The sequence below is a fragment of the Xyrauchen texanus genome, chromosome 38, assembly GCF_025860055.1.
Source record: "Xyrauchen texanus isolate HMW12.3.18 chromosome 38, RBS_HiC_50CHRs, whole genome shotgun sequence".
Classification (NCBI taxonomy): domain Eukaryota; kingdom Metazoa; phylum Chordata; class Actinopteri; order Cypriniformes; family Catostomidae; genus Xyrauchen; species Xyrauchen texanus.
The window spans coordinates 29,097,009-29,114,004 of NC_068313.1; the positions used below are offsets into that span (position 1 = coordinate 29,097,009).

The 16,996-nt window shown below is 37.7% G+C and overlaps 2 pseudogenes; both read right to left on the bottom strand.

Annotated features, from left to right (window-relative positions):
• Positions 1-182: 182 nt before the first annotated feature.
• On the bottom strand, positions 183-9,769 carry LOC127632201 (uncharacterized; annotated as a pseudogene).
• A 2,290-nt stretch (positions 9,770-12,059) lies between these two features.
• Positions 12,060-16,232, bottom strand: LOC127632200 (collagenase 3-like; annotated as a pseudogene).
• Between the last annotated feature and the right edge of the window lie 764 nt (positions 16,233-16,996).

The window sequence follows — 16,996 nt, forward strand, 5'->3', positions numbered from 1 at the left end:
TGATTTTTATGCTTCATTTAGTCCACACAGAACGTGTGTTTTATCTTACCAATGGACCCTCTTCTAAATGTGGTGATATCTAGAAAAGCTAAAAATATATCACTCTGGACACTAAATATTTACACATTGCATAATAAATGCAAAGCACACTAAACTGCCATATATGAAACATGTCGCCCCCCAATATTTAGATTAGAGGTCAATCATTATGGGATTTTCAATGGCAAATTCTCAATTTTGGTCACACCCCCAAAGACAGTGACGTTGTTAAATTATAAAATTTTTGACAAATATTTACAATTTTGAGTTAACATACTCAAACATACTTTTGTAACATATACAAAAAGTATAAATTTCTGAAAGCTTGTTTAAAAAAAAATAAAACTCAAAATAAATTCTAAAATATGGCAAAAGAAACAATAAGTGTTTGATGTCTTCAGAGCGCAGTTAATTGCCTTTGCTTTTATGAGGAGGCTCCACAGAATTCATCACAATGTCAACATTCATAGGCCGCTCAAAACGATCCAGCATCTTTGCTATTGTTTCTTGGGGAACCCCATGCTTGTTCCTCCTGTTGATTAAATTAATTCAGTGAATAACACAAGTCAGGATGTTCCTTGCGTAAAATGAGAACCTAAAATCATTAACAGACTTACTTTTCTAACTGGGCAGGATCATATTTCCAGTGTGTATCTGGCTCGAGGAAGTCCACTCTGTATCTATGCTCTGAAGCCTGTGTAAAAAATCATTTGTTTTAATTTAAAGTGATTTACAGGACACTAAAAGCAGGAGACAATCTTGTAATACAAAATCTCTAAATATGGAACACATGGAAGCACTCACTACATCACTTCTTCCTGAAAATTTTCAGACCATTTCCTAGAGCTACAACATGTTTAACACATATGGAAGGTTTGTCAAATATACTTTCCAGACTCAAGCATTTCTCACCATTTCAACATAAGGCTTCATTTCCCAAGCTTTAACATTTGTGTTGTCGATGATAACAGGTGAGCGGCCCTCCAACATCGCTTGTTCGGCTAAGAAATAACAAAGTGGCATGAATTAGCTTTTTTTCCCCCTCAAATACATTTGTCCTTTCCTGAAATTTTCCAAACAATTTCATAAATAATTGTTTCAAAGACAATACCTGAATATTATTTAATAATAATAAAAAAAACATTTAGTTTATGGATGAAAACATGAAAGACTTAAATTCTCAGTTTTCCACGTATAAATAGGTGTAAATGCAGGCTACTTACCTCTCTTCTGATTCCAGTCATGAGCGTCCACAAGCAGAGTAGGATCAAATACATATCTGTTCTCTTGGAAAAAGTAGTCATCTGTACTCAGTATCATTCCATTAGGACCAGTGGACAAGAGTTCTCTGAAGGTCATACAGTGTATTATTAAAAAATGATTTGAGCATAAACTCTCTGCATAACTCAAGTATAAAAAATGCGGAAAACAATCTTATGCCGTTGACACAGTGCTAATATAACTCTGTTTGAAAAATCAATACCGCCAGCAGCCAAGACATTTAACGGTCTAGACCAGCCTTTCTCAAACTTTTTTCAGTCAGGGCACCTTTCAAAAGTGCATAAAATTTCAAGGCACCCCAGTGTAAAATATAATTTAAAAACACTGCATAACCCAAATGTAAATGCAAATGTCCTGTTTATTTAGACAGAACAGTAATGAACAGAGCATAATACGAACTGTAAATAACAATAACAATAACAACTTTATAGCACCTTTAAAAACACAGGTTTGCAAAGTAATTCACAAAATAATTAATCAGAGACACAAATGCCATAAAACCGTAAGAGGTGGACCGCCCAATACAAGAACCCAACAACAAATCCAGACCAGGAGAACTAAAATGAAGTGCAGGATGCAGTTAAAATAAAACAAAAAGGGGCAGACATGAAAAAAAATATATATACAATACGATAAGAAAAAGATGCATGTTAAAAAATGCACCAGAGATACTAAAAGTGGCCTAAATTCACGTTTATTTTTACGTTTCTGTCAGTCTGAGGTGTTGTTGCTATAACGCGTTGCTATGGGTTGCGTCAAGTTGTGTGTGTGTCTTGCTTCGGTCTTGTGAGACGGATTTTTATGGTTAATTTTATATATATATATATATATATATATATATATATATATATATTTTTTTTATCTAAAATGAATTTACAATTTTATTAATACGTTCATATGTTTAAAAAGAAGAAGAATGTATTTATGTAAATTCAAATATATTTATATATGAAATGTCAGATTTTTTTTTTTTGTTTTTTTTATTTATTTTTTTAGCCTACGTAATTTTTTGGCGGCACCCCTGACACAGTCAGGGGGCACCCCAGTGTGCCGCGGCACCCACATTGAGAAAGGCTGACTGCTCATTAAATTCTGAAGACATAATACATACTGACAGGTGCAGAAATGTCTTAGCTATGCATGTAAACTCAGTTCCCTGAGAAGAAGGGAACGAGACATTGCGTGCTAACGCACATGGGAGTGAGTGTCCTTCCACACAACCTAGTTAAAATCTCTACAATAACATCAATATTCTAATATTGGCTATGGTGTTTGAACCCCGCCTATTTAGGTGCGAAGCTGTCTGCTATAAAAGCTGGTGCGCAAACACCATTCATCTGAATTTTCTGACTGAGTGACAAGGAGGGCATCGCTCGCACCTCAGAAGAACTCTGAGTCTTGTAGTGCAGCCAGCGTTCACAATGTCTCGTTCACTTCGTTTCAGGGAACCAAGGTTAAATACGTAACAATACGTGCTAACTCATAAGGGGAACAGAATCCCATCACGCCGCACTACACAACATAACCTTCCAGAGAGGAAACATGAAGCAGCAATCCCACGGGTCCACGACCAACATGAGTATGCCGCGAGTGACCCTCATGTTGGGCCAGGAGAGGAGCACTCAGAATGAATATATGAACTAAAGTCATATAGTATGAATTAACCCCTTCACAAACCCAGTCAGGAAGGGAGTTTATTTATAGTGCTTGTGACTTTATGGTGAATTACAATGGCCTGAATGTAGGCGGTTGTGTAAAATGATTGGGAGCCTGTACTTGGAGCCTGTAGGGGAGGGGCATAAGTATTTGTTTGGCAAACGAAATAGCAAGCACTCTAAACAGAGATGACTTGTGAAGAGAGATACGTTATGTCTAGGTTGTAAACCTTGCAAATGTGTTTTGAGAAGACCATCCTGCTGCAAAACATACGTTTGTAGATACACACCGTTCGTCCATGACTATGAGCAGGCCATGCCTCTAGTTGAGTGTGCTTAACACCAATTGGGCAAATCTTACCTGCGACTCGTAAGCCAGGGCAATTGCATCAACGTTCCAGTGAACGTTAACAGGACAATAGGCACAGTGAGAGACAGTGCAGCGCCGACCAGTACACAGAAGTGCAAAAAGATGAAAGTTTCATACTATGAGATAGTTAGTGTTCTATGCACATAGCAGTTATTGAGGTAGCAGCCAGGTATACAGTGACAATAATTAAAGTGCAACTCAGGACACGTGTGTGTGTGTGTGTGTGTGTGTCAGTCCAGTCTCTGAGTATTGAGGAGTCTGATGGCTTGGGGGAAGAAGCTGTTACACAGTCTGGCCGTGAGGGCCCGAACGCTTCGTTACCTCTTGCCAGACGGCAGGAGGGTGAAGAGTTTGTGTGAGGGGTGTGTGGGGTCATCCACAATGCTTGTTGCTTTGAGGATGCCGTGTTTTTTGTAAATGTCTTTGATGGAGGGAAGAGAGACACCGATGATCTTCTCAGCTGTCCTCACTATCCTCTGCAGGGCTTTGCGGTGCAAGTCCCAAACCAAATCAGTGACGCAGCTGCTCAGGATGATCTCAATAGTCCCTCTATAGAATGTAGTGAGGATGGGGGGTCCATTCAGGGGCCACACATGCAGGTTCCACAGCTTAGGCTGGGGATGTCAGATTATGTAGTGCCTCTGATTGGCTAGTAATAACCAATCGCTGAGGTAATTCAAAACACACACACACCGTTAATTTTTAATTGGGCGAGAGCCGCATCAATACATTTTGTGAACATGCAGGGAGCCAGAGACAGGCGTAATGGGACTTTAAAACTATACGCATTTCCCTCGAATACGAATCTAAAAAGCCGCCTGTAACGTGGTGCAATTGGTACATGAAGTACACGTCCTTCAGATCTATTGATGCAAATAAGTCCTGTGGATGGATGTGCGATAAGATCTGTTCCCGAGTTAACATTTCGAATGGGTGCGTCAAGAGTGCACGCTTCAAGCTTTTCAGAACTATAATTGGCCGAAGCCCGCCGCCCTTCTCTAGAACGAGGAATTAATGGCTGCAAATCCCGCTATGTGTGTCGCACTGAGGCAGCTGCCTTTGTCACGGCTTGCGTGGTTTACCAGTGGCTCGGCAGCAATATTTGGCGTTGCCGAGGCAGCCTGTGTGGGGTTTTTAGCCGAGCGCTGGACCGAGATTGGCCAGTTGTGATGAATTACTGCTCTGTTTTGGCATAAATGTCTCATAGCCTGTGATTTTTGCAGAGTCGAGACGTAGCGCTCAGCAATTCTATTCACAGAGCCTCCGAAAAGACCAGCTGGAGACACCGGATCATCAAACAGAACGGCTTTTCCTGCGTCATGCATTTCCATGAGGGTCAGCCAGATGTGATGATCCAAAAACACCAGATTGCTCATTGATTTGCCAATGGCCTGTGCAGTGAATTTCGTGGCTTACAGCTCAAAGTCCGTAGTGGTGTGGAGCTCTTTGAACGTCTCTGGATCGTAGCCTTGCTCGTCCATTTGTTTGGGGAGCTTAGCTTTCAAAACTTGTAGCACTGTCATCACGTGGAGTGCTGAACCAGTTTGGACTGCCGCAAGGGCGGACGTTAGCCATAACGGCTTAGAAAGAAGAACGGGCGTGAGTTCCACACCTTGCCTCTTTCATGGGGGATCGTTGGGCATAACCGTTTTCTTCCCTGTGATCCACATTGGAGAGGATTTAATCGCTGCACTGGCAAGCTGAACAGGGAGCACCAGGATTTTGACAGTTCGTTATGAACTTCAGGGAAGAACGGAGCAGATCTATGAGACGCGGTCGCTTGATGGCGTACAGACTGCAGGAACCATTCATCAAGCAAGATTGTGTAGGTTCCTCTGGAGGAGAGCACTCGATATCGACACAAAGCATCTCCTTGTCAGTGGCGCATATAAGCTCCTCGACCTCGCTGGGGGGAGGTAGCATCATCAACTGAGCACTCACCTGATGCAGCGCGAGACATGCCATCATAATCCCAAGCATTAGAACCGCCGTATGAGATGAGGCTGTGCGCTGCTGCGGAGGGCCTGAGCTCATCACGCCCATAATATATCGGCATAGATGCTTTGCATGGAGATTGAGGTCCTCGTGGGGCATGTGCCAGCACGAGGTCCTCCTCAAATTCATCCTGCTCAAACTCGCAGCCCCACGTGCCTCCTCGTGTGATCCCTCGGGTATTACAAAAGAGGCGGGTGGAAGGGCGCGGGAGGCTGAATCATCCCTCAGAACGAGGGCGATTCGCGAGTGCAGCGTCTTGAGACTCATGCCCTTGCAGTGTGGGCACTCTGTCACCATGAGAGCTGACTCTGCTTGGGCATTGCCCAGATGGTGAATGCAGCTCTCATGCTGAACACTGCAGGGGAGTGGAGAGTCTTCTCGTTGCCGTGAAGATTCCGGCCACTGACTCGTGTAGTCAACGGCGAAGCAGTAGAAGGCTTCTAGACGAGAGATGAACCGTTGTCTTGAAGGAAGAAAATTCTGAGGAATGGTGTTTGTGCACCATAGCGGACACCTTCACGCCAATAAAGGGCGGGGCTCAAACACCATAGCCAATATTAGAATATTGCCGTTATTGCAGAGAGGTTTCTAGGTTCTAGGTTCAACTAGGTTGTGTGGAAGGACACTCCCATATGCGTTAGCATGCAATGTCAAGTGAACTGAGTAATAAGGGAACTCCAATGTACAGGGCCCCTAAGAGGACAGGGAAAGAATTTATTTTCTGAAATAATTTTGTGTTCCTTTAGAAAAATATTTGCGTTTTCTTGAAATAGTTTGCGTTCCCTTGCAAAACCTTTGTATTCCCTCGCAATTATTTTGTGTTCCCTGGCAATCCCTTACCAAAATTAACCATGGTTTTACAACAGTAACCAAAGTAGAACTTTTGTATTTGTAGTCAAATTATTGTAACATAAAAATGTTCCATGGTTCCAACTATGTTATTTGTAATAAAACTAAAACCACAAAATTTACCATGGTTTTACTGCAGTAACCATATTTTAAACATGGTATTTGTAGGTACAACCATAGTTATAAAGGAAAATCACAACAATGCAAGAGTAATAATAATCATTCTGCCAAAAACATGGTTAGTTTTAATATGTTGTAAATGTATCATGTTTTTATTTTTTAAATGGTTACTATAGTCATGGTTACTGCCATTTTAATACAGTGAAACCATGGTTTTATATATTAGCATTTTTTTAAACCATGGTTTTAAAAATCATACCTGTGCTACAAATTCAATTTGTATTAAAATAAAATAGTAAAAATATATATTTTTTTTTCATGACTATGAATTTTATTACCATTTGTTTTTATTGCATTATAAAATGCAATTTTCACTTAAGGGAAAAAAAATTGAAAATGAAAAATGTATGCAGGTTATCCTGTTTACTAAATCATAATATTTGTGATCTACACAACAAACTTGTGTTTCTCTTCTAAATTGGTTTTCTTTGCTTTCAAATAATTTAGTTCTCTAAAATGTGCACTCTTAAATTATGAAGGGTGAACGTGAACCAATCAAGTATGTTCACAGTCACCTTCGGCTTGCTCACTGAGTTTCTAAATACAATTATTAATTACTTATTTCTAAACACAATTCAAAATTGTATTTGATCAAACTACACAATGATGACACTATAGATATTACGGTTTAATTTTCTGTTAATGTATGATTTTCTGTAAAGCTGCTTTGAAACGATGTATGCTGTGAAAATCACTATACAAATAAAAGTGACTTGACCAAGAGCACAAAATATATTTTCGCTGCTTGCTAAATTTACTTAATTAAAATGAGCTACTTCAACATAATTCTGCCGAGTTTTGTCAACTTAATTTCATTGCATTCAATCTACTTAAAATATTTTAGATGGAAGTTTACTTAATTCATTTGTGTTGGACCTACATGAATATTTTTTGTTGATATAACTGAAACTACGCAGGGGATTTGTAGTTCCCAGCATGCTTTGCATGGGATTTAATGCAAAGAGTAAACATTTTGAAACTAAGTGTTATTTTATGTATTTTTGAGCAAGTTTAATTAAGAAGCCATCTGTTCTGTTATTTTGGGATTCAGAACTGATTCTGTTATGCAGGGTGGAGAGTGGTGATTTTGCTTAGATTGAAGATGGGTGTACAAAGAACATGCTGTATTTTGAATTAATGAAGGAGCAATTAATACTTAGCATTTAACATGCAAATGTATGCTATTGCTAGCTTAAAGTTAACTAACTAGCAGAACTTTATAATATATCACGTAATAAATAAATGAGTAATGTGACAAAACTTTTATGTAAAACTAAAGAAATGAATCAGGTTAGTGATAAAATCAATTTGAGGCTACTTAACTGGGTAATTTATAACTTGATTTCATTATTTTGAATTAATTTATGTAAACAAATAATGTTTTCTGACAAACAATTAACTAAACAAGAAGAAAAACTGTGCTGATGTATCTTAACTGATTCACGTGGAACCGATATACATGATTAAATCATGTAAATTCAAAACGTTTTTTTCAGAGATATTGTTTCACTAAGAATAACATGGTTAAAATACGGTTACTGGGGTAAAACCATGGGAACAAAATGTTGTTACTATGATTTTACAACAAATACCATAGTTCAACAATGGTTACTGTAGTAAAACCACGATTAATTTTCGAAAGGGATGGATAAAGCGAGAGAACCCAAAATAATTGCAGATGAACGCAAAAATATTTCAGAAAACAAATTACCTCACTGTACTCTATGGGGCTCTATATCAACAAGGTCTTTTCCTTTGCATGTTTAGTATTCATTATGGTTTTTACTAACAACTCACCTAGCCAGAGTGGATTTTCCAGACCCTGGGACTCCCCTCAACAATATAAGAACTAAACTATTGTTATTATAGTGCTCATCTTGTCCTTCATAATTACACTGTTCCTCAGGGTTGTCGCTGCCAGTTTGAAGGGGTTTCATATTCTCCAAAGAATTCAGGATAACCATGTGAGGCGAAAGCACTTCCATAACCATGCCATTCATTTGATGGCAACTGTGGCTCTTCCCACGGGGCCCTGGTGCTGTTGTTAGTATGACTGTAAAAGTTGTGCTGAGGTCTAATCTCTGGAAGATGCATGGGACCTCCAGAGTGCTGAGGTCTAATGTCTGGAGGATAAAAGGGACCTGGGGGAGTGAAATACTGGGACCTTGAGTCTGGAGGGCCCTGAGGAATCCATGGAGGAGGTGGATACCAATTCTGAAAGTGCCCCCCTCGGCCAAAACCATCCATTCCAAATTGTGGGCGAGGTCTCCATCTCTTTGGATCTTCGTATTTCCACAGATGTCCACTGTGTTCGTGTGGATCTGGGTAAGTTCTGTAGGCTCTGCTGTAATCAGTTACATATGCTGGAATAGCTTTCCTGTTTGGTGGGTTGCTTTTTGGATGGTAGGATAGATGGTGACCCTGCTCATTGCTTGTATCTCCATCAACCTTGTCACTGTTGTCTGCTTCCTCAAGCTCTTTGTAAAAGTCACAAAGTTCCTGTTCAATGGATTGCCCAGGACGACATGCAGGCCCAATAAATGAAGTACTAGTGATACCCAACTCTTTAATGGCACGTTCTCTGTCTATTTGGCTTGTACGTTCTCTGGAACATACGTCAGTAACTTCTTCAGTCACTTTAGGTTTTGAAGGATCCAGTTGTCCAACATTAATTTCTTTGTCTATCTTATCCCATTCTGTCTTAAAAGGACTTCCACCAGGTAAAAGTGTAGTGTGGCTGATTTCATCATCAGAACCAATTTCATGGAGTGTCTGATTGGATGATGTATTTACCACTGATGTCTCTGTGACACCATGAGAGTAAGTCAGAGGTAAGGTCTCATGGTGTTCCTCTACATTTCCACCATCAGGTGGAGAAGTAGACTTCTTGCCATTGACATTGGGCATCTATAAATAATCACAAAAACCACACAATGAGTTAAACAAAACAAACAAACAAAAAAAAATCACTTAAACATTTAACAACACTTATAGATTGTTAAACTATTGTATTAAATAAATGTATACACAGAACAATTTATATTAGACATAAAAGATGTATTTAGACAGATGAAATGGACACAGATTTCTCGATCATGACAAATCAGACCACCTTTAAAGTAAATGATGACAGGTTACTAATAAAACAGCATTTAACAGCCATGGTTTCCAACCATTATTATAAAGTACCATGTACAACTATAGTCATTGTTTAAAGAAAGCGTGATGTTTAAGCGCCAGTGAATGACTTTCCCAATTTATATAAATTGTGAGCAAAATATTTACCTGACTTGTAAAGAGCACGTGTGGTAAATGTTCTGGTTAGTTAACTGTATTTACCATTGACATATTTGATACAGTGTTGTCTGAATACAGCAAACCTTCTGCGTAACACAACAGACCTGACGCATAACGAAATCAGGAAGTCAAAGATTTCAAAATAGAAGTCCGAAGTTTTCCCCCGTGTAAAAACTGAAAATAAATCAATAAATAATTGTATTAAATAACTTTTATTATGTCCATAACTGTGCATGTATCGGTGTAATATCCAGCAAAAAAATATAATAACAGATTTCCCTTGGACTAGAAGTGAAAACAACTTAATCTTCTGGTTTCGCCACAAAGTGTGTCAGTTACCACATCCTCTTCTATGAACAAATGTGGAATTTAGTCTACACAGTGGACACTTTTTACAAGAAAGTGTGTGACCTAAAGTATTGGCTAAACCATGTTTTACAAAATACACAAAGTGAAAACGCGTAAGGAAGTGGATTCCTCAGATCCTCCTATGAAAAATAACGTGGAGACTGCTGGTAAACTAACGGGTCGATACCGTAACTGCCTATGGAGTGATTTATTTCACAAACCTAGGATTGAACAGCTTTCTGGGGTTAATTTTAATATAAACTTTATTGTTCAGATCACATGATAATAAAAAGTGATATTGTGTGATATATATTTATTTTTACCCTTTACTTCGCTTATAACTTTTTTTAATAACAAAGTTGCATTGCACTATGTTGATTTCATGCCATTCACTGATCAATGAATATACAACTGCACATTAGATAGCAACTTCTCAAATTCAGCTTGATCAGTCATTTTTTAATAACCACCAAAGTGACCATCAAAAGGACTGAGTTGCATCAAAAAATCCTGCCTCTTGTTAAACCAAACAGCAGGATATACCAGACACATATGTACACACATACAGTAGTGGTAGCATGGGTTTTAACTTAAATCCCCTATAAACACAGGGGGCAGCCAAGGGCCATGAATGGTGGGATTACAGTTTTTCTCAATTGCTTTGGCACATTTTTTGAAACGGTCTAAACATTCTCTAAACTGTAGCCTAAGTGCATCACATCACAACTTATTACATGTCCGCAAAATGTAACTCACCCCAAAAAATTAATTCATGCTTCAAAACCTATTTATTGTGTCAGTAATTTGGCCAATGCTACCTAAATTTAAAAAAAAAAATTGTCATCATGTGAGCCGTACTGTAGAAAATGTTTCTGTGCAACCCTGGAAACATTTGATATATACAAATGAATTTTTTTCTACTTTTTTGTTGACACTGACGGATTACTGTACTATACAAGAATGTCAGTTTTGTCTGGCTGAATGCTATTGAGTATCACACTGAGCTTTTTAGATACCGATTTCAACAGTAGGTAAAGGTTTACTGGGAAAAGTCAATACTGTAGTATACGTTTGTACATATACAGTAAATAGATTTTTGTAGCAATGTTTTACATGTAAACAGAAAATTCACATTTGCACACATTTCTTTCATGTCATGTAATGTGAACAGAAAATTGCCTAAAAATGACATCAATGCAAAAAAAAACCTGCAGAAGTTCTGTAAAAAACAATAACTTGTACGTAACACTACAAGTTACCACCTTCTTGGTGGACATCCTGTCGCTCTGGAAAGAGATTTAGCTGACAGACATCGCAAACATTCCATGTCATATATATACAGTATTTATGGAATATTCATGTAATATTCACAGATTTTGATCATTTAATGGATAATTTTGCTTGTGACGACTCACACGATGAAAGAATGTTTAGAAGTTGTGAAGAGTTTGACCATTTCACTGAGAATCAACTTGTTGAGTTTTGATCAGCAAGCCATGTGCACAGTTATTGTGCAAATTGTACTTCCTCTTTTGCACACTTGTGCCAAAACACATGCAATTTGCTTACATGACTAAGCAATCTGGTGTGAACAAGAAACAAACTGTTCAGATAACTTATATATATATATTTCTCATTCGTGAAATGAGCAAAAGCGATCGAGAAAAACTGTAATTCAGTTCATCTTTTGAGAATGTTTGCAGTGTCACTTATCTCACTGCCAAAAGCTTTTAGTCTAGTTACATAGATGTGCTGTACCAGCAACATGGCCAGATGCTGGGAAAAGAAAAACAAAACACGTGTCCATATGGCCCAGGACCATAAAGGCACAAATGGATTCTTTTACCAAATGGAGTCATTTTACCAAAATATCCCAAACATGATTCCAGAATCATGGTCTATAAATAAAGAAGTAAATATATAACAAATTCTTTCTACTAATTTACCAGCTCAGTAGTTGTAAACACAGGTTTTACAAATTATTGCAAATTTTCACAGCAGTTATTGGTGATTAACAGTTTATGGCACATCCACGTTACAAAAGCTCAGCAGTTTAGGATAGAATTGGCCCTCATGATACGCATGACTTTCTGGTAACTGTATTCAAACTGCAGATGGTCATGATAGAAGTACAAATATCCTGTTTAAAAAGAGCAACAACAACATAGTTTCATTAAAGAATACACGCCTTGGGTGGTCAGTTCTAAAACAACGCAATTCACACAATTGCATACATTAATACAGGTACAATATGGAAATAGTTCATCTGAAAGTGAACATTTTGTCATAATTTACTCTCCCTCATTTTGTTTGGAAAAGCAGAGAGACAGCAAGGGTGAACTATCCAATACCACATCACAATCTTGAAATGTATACATACAGATTTATGCATACCATAATGGTAGACAGGACCATCCACTTTATTTCCTATCCCAGGAAAGTCTTCTTCAATGGATCGTTGATGGCCACTGTCTGCTCATCATAACTGGAGGAGAAGCAGTTGACATGAACTTGCATTTTTGGAGTTTTGAATTTGCTCATCAGATCAGAATGCTCAAACTCCAAAGATCCAGCAATGAAACATTTGAAGGTTCAACGTTTCATGAGATTAAACCATACCTCCAGTCATCATCATCCATGAATAGTAGAGTTTTGCCTGTGTCTTGGATGTAAACCACTGCATCTATTTTCCAGATAGTCTTTGGGAGGCCCAGTTTATGGATGTATTTTGGATTGCTCTCAACCGGAGTGTAGCCATTTAGAGCCCACATTTTTATACCATAAAATATCTTCTTAATCTAATTTATTAGAGATGAATAATGATTGTATCTAAAGATTTCCTGAACAGTCCTCTCTGTCTTTCATTGATGAGCCAAATCCCACTTCAAACTCATGCCATTGGTCAAGCCAATGTTGCTGTGTCGAGCTGGTTGGGAAGCTCAAACGAAGAGAGCAATGTTTTGATAGTGCCACTGAGCCACAATGTTTACACTTTCTGGGGAAATCAACCTACGAATGGACTTGTCAAATCTGCATATTAAAAATGGAAAACGAGAAAGTATTTTACAGTAATATCCAGAATAAATTACCTTACACTAAAAACTCACCGTTGAATTTGATGATGATCTTTCACACAGTAGGCAGTATCTACTTTGTTTGGAATTTCTGGCCAGGTAGATTTAATAAGGGTTTGTAAAACCTGCCAACCACAAAAATAACAAAAAGAAACCATAGTAGGATATAATTAAATAAGTAAGATAATAAGAATGTAGTGATGCAGCAGTCATTTGCAGCTAGAGCTGAAAATATTTCCAAACACAAGACTTTATCCAGCACCTGTCTTTGAAAATTATTGTCTCTCCATGGAATTCAGTGACAGCATCAAAGCTCAGTTCTGGGTCACATCAGTGTCCCAGGGTCAGAGGAATGGGCAATACCGAGAGCGTGACCAAATTCACTGGTGGCAACCAAGAAGATTATATGCTGCAAAGATCACAATTTAAATTATTTGTTTAAAAAACTGATTTATGTTGTTCTAATGCACACAATTCCATCAGGAGTTGTCACTTATGTATCTGTTGGATTTACCATGATTGTCTTTGTGTGTCTCCACCCATGCTGTGTCCAGGTGGATAAGCGTGGGCAGCTAGCCCATCGGGTCCATTAAATGGGCCAGAGTCTCCATGTTTATGATTATGATTATGTCAATCAAAGACAAAAATGATGTTGAAAGATTTAAGTATTCTTTCTTTTATTCTCACAATCACACTGTTTAATCAGCAGAGAAAATGGTCATACCTTTTGCTCCAAGCTGTTTATGATATCCGCATTTTCCTCAAAAAGTTTCTTAAACCGCAGTGGATTCACATCACTCCAGACATTCAAAGCACGTCGAACAGCCCTGTACACATCTTCTTTCTTCTGGTCAGGAGTGTAGTTCTGTATCCTGATACAAATATGAAATAACAATTTTTACACATAAAAATAACATATATTTATTTTAAGATTTCTTTGAAAATACATATGAAATATAAATGTATGTTTAAAGATTTATTAAGGCGCTGCTTTTTGGCTGGAAGTGATTTGTTATGTTGGTAAAAGGCATGTGTTGAGAATTCTCACCTGATGAGATGATGTAATGTGTCTTGTGAGGAACCAGGTCCTATCAGCTGTAGCAAATAATTCATTAACTCCATGTTTGGCGTGTGCTTGTGAGCAGCATGTGAGCTGAAGGAGATTCTCCTCTCATCCCTGCCTTCATGAGAGATTTCATAAAGAGTTGTTGCATTCTTGACTTTAAATTCATTACTTTTATTTTTCTATGTTTATTGATGCTATTGTTTCCTAAACTAGTTCATATGCAATTCTGAAATGCTTTGTGGGAGTTTTCATTCATGCAGTCTATCAGCGGGTACTGTTTATAATATTTAGATTTTTGAATAACAAAGTTTTGAATTTTTTAATGAATCTATTTGGTAAGCTGTAGTATCAGTGATCTTTATTATACTTTATGGATTTCTTTTACTTTACAATTTATGGGAAGTCGGATGTATTTTTCATGAAGTTTACTGTTTATAATCATTGATGCGTTTTGTATTCAATTGATTATATTGTTGTACTGGTGTTTCATTGTTTCTTATTGATTATTGTATACCATACAACTCTATGGCTTGATTCCAATGCTGCTGACAAGAAAATAAATGATCATGGAATTACGAGCTGGATTTTAATTTTGATTGTGTTTTAATGGGCACACCATCCTGTTAGCACATACCCAATCCAAATTAACAAATTGAACAGCATGAGTAGGCTAAAAGGTCCATCAAATGGATACTGCACTGATTTAAAGGGTAACTAAACACCTGCTCAGAGTCTGACTCCACCCACTAGAAATATTTGAAAATGCCGGAAAAGTGGGCAGACCCCGGCGGGGATAGAGGGAACGAGCCGAGTGCGGGGGGGGGCACCTGAGACTCGTAGTGACGGATTAATTGACAGCTGTTGTCAGACTCTATGTTATTATTATTCCTCAAACGGTCGCAAGACGACATGTACATGAATCTGGCGTGGTGAGCTGGAACCTGCTTACGTCAGCTGTCACCGCTTACGTCACGAAGTACCGCAAACAGCCAATAGGAAAATTCAACTGCAGTAGCCACCGTTCAACCTGAAGAGGGCAGCACTCAGACGTTTTTACACCATATATTGTAGAATTAAAACACTTTATACACAAAATGTAAAATGTTACTTGAATCAATGACCAGTACTAATAAAGCCCCATGCTTACAGATCATTAACTAAAAAAAGTTGGTTTAGGGTTTAGTTACCCTTTAAAGAGAGTATAGAAGATTTAGAAGATTCTTCAGTTTAGAGGCACTATACAATGGCATAATGTAAATTGAATTAAATATATATATATATATATATATATATATATATATATATATATATATATTACAAATAATGAAAACTACCTTTCACTGCTTTAGGTGTCTTAATATTTTATTAAATGTATTTTATTTTAAATATTACATTTTTTTTTTTCATTTTTAATTTATTTAAATAAAGACAAAACTTGATGCCAACTCCCTTTCGCTGCTTTAGGTGACTTTCAGTATTTTATTTAAGGTATTTTTATTAAAATATTACATTTTAATTCGATTTTTAATGTCAAAATATTACTATTTAAAAAAAAAAATAAAAAATCTTTACATGCCTCTTTTCACCTATTCTTTTAATCCCAAGGTTTCAACCACAAATACAAACCTGCAAGTCACATTTATTGTTTTCCATTTGAGGTCTTAAAAGATTATATTCAGACACATCTGAAACCCCACAGTGTGGCATTTCCATGAGATCCAAAATGTTGCCATCCAGTTTTCCTGTCACTTCCAACATAAAAAAAATACTCTGGCATCTCTCCTATCTGCTCATGCATGAAATCTGATGGCTTTCCTTCTCCCCGGAGACCAGCTGGCATTCCACAGTACCTTCTGAGATATATCAAGAAACATTTAAAGAACAGGAGAATTAATAGAGTTAATAGGCTCAAATCTCAAATAACACCTTCCCTTACAGAAACACCACATTAATTTCCCATGTTTGGCACATGTGAAATTCATGTGATTTTTCTGTATGGGTTTTCTTTCTCCTTCGTTAAAAGAGGTTTTGAAAAGGAGTGTGGCAATCACCAACAGAATCACAGCTGTGAGCACCATGCTGACTGAATAACATTCTGCTTGGTCTGACTAGGATCTTTACAGTCTCTTCTGTCCATAATGTTTTGTGATTCATCTTAAAGTACCCTGACCAATTCACCACTTCCTCTAAGCACACAGCCAGCAAAGTGTGGCTACAAACTGCTTTTAGGACACCTGAGTGAGCAATTATATCACTGCAAAGATTTGTTTATTTTTTATTTTTCTCCCATTTTCTCACGTATTTTTGCAGGTATAAATCTCTAAACATCTATTATCTGGCAACCCTGAGCACATTAAAAGCTTATGGATGTGCAATAGGTCCCAAAGCCAGATAAATGAAAGCTCTAATAAAAAACATTCATGATAAATCAACCCACGGGCAGCAGTTTGACCTGGTCTGCAATTGAGGGTACTCTATGGTTCGTTTGAGAACCAGGCATGGAAGAGCAAGCGAGGGAGAGAGAGAAAGGCAGGAGCCAGCCACAGCAACTGTGTAAATAAATGCAAAAATGCTGATCACAGCAAAATGGGGAATATTCCTAATATATATTTTCCTAGTATAATGTGGGCCATGTTACACATCTATCGGGATGTTTGAGGAAGTGGATGTTGTGAAATGAAGAGCTGCTTCCAGTATTTAGTGATAAAAGGCTATTTCGCCACACAAATACAGGACGCTTAAGAGTTTTGAGAGCTTCAATAGGCCTGTGTGACTGTGGTCATCTTTGAGCATTTTTCTGCTTAAATACAGAAAACATGTCTTCAATACGGGACATTTTGCC